General features: G+C 44.0%; 1 long non-coding RNA gene across 1 annotated transcript in view; it reads right to left on the bottom strand.

The window, feature by feature from the left end:
• Positions 1 to 324: 324 nt before the first annotated feature.
• LOC116085333 overlaps positions 325 to 3,599 on the bottom strand; it is a 16,173-nt gene continuing 12,898 nt past the window's right edge. Inside the window, exons 4-5 of the long non-coding RNA XR_004116502.1 lie at positions 1,702 to 1,830; positions 325 to 481 (exon numbers count right to left, since the gene is read on the bottom strand). This is a non-coding gene — a long non-coding RNA (uncharacterized LOC116085333). The remainder of the gene's footprint in view (positions 482 to 1,701; positions 1,831 to 3,599) is intronic.

Below are 3,599 nucleotides of genomic sequence, written 5' to 3'. Positions count from 1 at the left end.
ACCATTTTTAACTCCAGTCCTAGGGGATCCAAGCCCATATTGAGCCTCAGCAGGCTCCTGCAAACATATGATGGATATAAACTCTCATACAGGCATATACATATATCTTGACCTCACTCAAGGTCCCAGGAGACTGAGCTGTGAAGAATCTGCTCTGTAAAGGATGCATTCTTCCCACCCCAAGTCAAAAGACAAATTAGAACACATTTAGGTATCGACTGGTTACATCACTGAGGGTACTCTTGAAGTCCTCATCCTACTTCAGCCTCTCATATGTAGGGATTATAAGTGTGGGCCAGTGCTCGCATTTTATTTTTGGTTTGGGTTTTGAAATGGAACTTTATTGTGTAGGCTGACGTGAATCCATGTTGTCCCGACTATGCTCAGATTTCATCCATCTTAGTTGATATTTTTGCTGTTGACAAGGCTCAGATAGATCTTCTGGATCCAAGTAATTCTTCTTCCTCACCTTCCCAAGTACCTGGAAATATAGTCATATAGAAATATAGTATTACTAGTCCACACTTGTTGGGCTTTGTTGTCATTGCCTGTTTTAACTAGGGTCTCATGTTGGCTCCCAACTTGATATTTAGCCAAGCATGACTCTGGACTCCCATCGTTCCTACTTCCATCTCCCAAGCTCTTGTTTCTTTGTTCTTTGTTGTTTTTTTTGTTTGTTTGTTTTTGTTTTTGTTTTGTTTTGTTTTGTTTTTGAGACAGACTTGTTATACAGTCTAGGCTGGGACTGACACTCACTCTGTAGAGAAGGCTGGGCTGGAACTCATTACATGTATGTACCATCAATTTTTGGCTCAGAAATTTTCCCCTTTTTGGGTGGATGAGTGGGGAGGGTTGTTGGTTGGGGAAGTATTGTGGGCTGAAGCTAGGTCCTAAAACTTGTTGGGCTTTGTATTTCTGATAGTGCTCATGTATGTGGGTCTGTGTATAGGTTTGTATGCACATGAGTATGGAGACCTCAGAGACCAGAAGAAGGTGTCAGATCCCTCAGAAGGTCAGATTGTGAGCTGCCAGAAGTGATGCTGGGAACTGACCTCTGGTCCTCTGTAAAAGCAGCAAATTTTCTTAACTACTGTGCCATTTATTTCTCTGGCACTATAGTTTTACTTTTGATTGTAAACAATGTTGTATCCCCAAGGGCTGCCTGAGCAAAGCCTGGCTTTTACACAGAGAAAGGACAGCAGAAAAGACTGGAACTAGATTGATTGATGAGAATTGTCCTCATTCCTCCCTTCCTTCCTCTCTACCCTCTCCCTCCCTCCCTTCCTTCCTCTCTACCCTCTCCCTCCCTCCCTTCCTTCCTCTCTACCCTCTCCCTCCCTCCCTTCCTTCCTCTCTACCCTCTCCCTCCCTCCCTTCCTTCCTCTCTACCCTCTCCCTCCCTCCCTTCCTTCCTCTCTACCCTCTCCCTCCCTCCATTCCTTCCTCTCTATCCTCTCCCTCCCTCCCTTCCTTCCTCTCTATCCTCTCCCTCCCTCCCTTTCTTCCTTCTTCCCTCTCTTCCTTCCTTTCTCCCTTCCTTCCTTCCTCTCTTCCTTCTTCCCTTCCTTCTTTCCTCCCTCTCTTTCTTCCTGTTTTTTAAATCCCTGTTTTTTAAAATCTCAGTATCCCTGGTACTGAGTCTGGGTCTTATATAAGTGCTTTATCACTGAGCTATACCATCCAAACCGTCTTTACTTTTACCTTATTGAAGTAGCAGCTCAGTAAATTGCACAGGCTGCCCTTGACTTTTTGAAAGGAAATGTTGTGGGTTGAAACCTAGGCTTCTTGCTAAGCAAGCCGCTAGGCCCAGCTTTCCTTGATACCACTGAACTGTAACAAACATAGGTAAAATGAGGCTGGCTTTTGTAGCTTAGTTGATAGAGTGATTGCCTAGTATATATAAAGCCCTATATTTAATCCCCAGCACTGCCTGTAATCTGAGCACTCAACACAAGAGAATCAGGAGTTCAAGACCACTTTTGGATACACAGTGAGTCCAGGCTATGCTAGTGTGGTGGTTTGAATATGCTTGGCTCAGGGAGTGGCAGTTTATTAAGAGGTATGGCCTTGTTGGAGTAGGTGTGGCCTTGTTAGGGGAAGTGTGTTATGGTAGGGGTGGGCAATAAGATCCTTATCCAAGCCACATGGGAGCCAGTTCTTCTCCTAGTGGCCTTCACATGAAGCTAGAACTCTCAGCTCCTCCAGTACTATACCTGCCTACCTGGACACTGCCATCCTTCCTGTTATGACAATGGACTGAACCTCTGAACCTGTAAGTCAGCCCCAATTAAATTCTGTCCTTATAAGAGTTGTCTTGGTCATGGTGTCTTTTCACAGCAATGGAAACCTAACTAAGGCACAAAGGAAACAGAAGAGTCCATTTTAAAAACAAAACAAGATAAATAAAACAACAAAAATCCACAAAACAGTACATTTTCTGTTATGCATTTTTCTTATTTTTGTGGTGTTGGTGTTGTGTTTAGACAAGTTTTCTCTGTGTAGAGTTTGCTGTGCTGAAACTTTGTAGACCAAGCTGGTTCCAAACTCATGGGTCTGCCTCCACCTCCTGACTGCTGGGGTTAAAGGCATGTGCCATCACCACACAGCCATTATGCATGTTTTAAGCTAATTTTAAAATTATTTGTTATTTATTCTGGTTGAATGGGGGTTACACTTCTGCCACAGTATATATATGGAGGTCAGAGGACAACTTAGGGGAGTCACTTTTCTCTTCCCACCAAGTGGGTTCCAGGAACTGGGTTCGCATCATCTGGTTTGGTTATAAGTGTCCTTAGCCAATGAGCCATCTTACAGGCCATAGTTTTGCTCCCTCTCTCCCTTCTTTCTCCCTTCTTTCCTTCCTTCCTTAAGACAAAGTCTCGCTATGTAGCCTTAGTCCTCCTGAAACTCACTACAACATGACAGGCTCCAGCCCGTAGCACAGCTGGCTCCCTGATGGAGTCATGATCATTCAGGCTGTAAAACCCAGCATGTAGATAGCACCACCTGCCAAAACTAAAACATGGGCCTAATCCATCCACGTCCATAGTTCTAGAAAAGTCTATAAATGCACTAACCTTGCTTTTTAGCTTCTGTAGTTCTGCTGCTGGCTAACTGTTCTTGTTAACTGAAGGTATGTCAACCCAGAACATGGGTTTTGTGCCTAAAAGCTCTGCCTAAGAAAGGCTCAGGGCACATTGGGATCTGAAACACCCAGTGTAGTTGCTGGCTATCTAATAAAAACTTTCTATTTGCTTAAACCCATGTCCAAGCAGTCTTCTCTGGTGGCTACCCAACATGTAGACAAGGATGGCCTCAAGCTCACAGAGATCTGACTGCTTCTGTGTCCCAAGTGCTGGGATGAAAGGTATGTGCTAGCATGCTGGCATATTTTGATTTCTTTTATTTTATTATTTTTTTTTTCGAGACAGATTTCTCTTCCTCTGTGTAGCCCTGGCTGTTATGGAGCTCACTCTGTAGACCAGGCTGGCCTCAAACTCAGAAATCCACCTGCTCCTGCCTCCCAAGTACTGGGATTAAAGGCGTGCGCCACCACTGCCGGACTCATATTTTGATTTCTTTTTTTTTTTTTTTTTTTT

Source organism: Mastomys coucha, unplaced genomic scaffold (genome assembly GCF_008632895.1).
Source record: "Mastomys coucha isolate ucsf_1 unplaced genomic scaffold, UCSF_Mcou_1 pScaffold12, whole genome shotgun sequence".
In the NCBI taxonomy this organism is placed as follows: Eukaryota; Metazoa; Chordata; class Mammalia; order Rodentia; family Muridae; genus Mastomys; species Mastomys coucha.
Note: the sequence above shows the minus strand (reverse complement) of the source record. Positions and strands in the feature narration are given on the sequence as shown.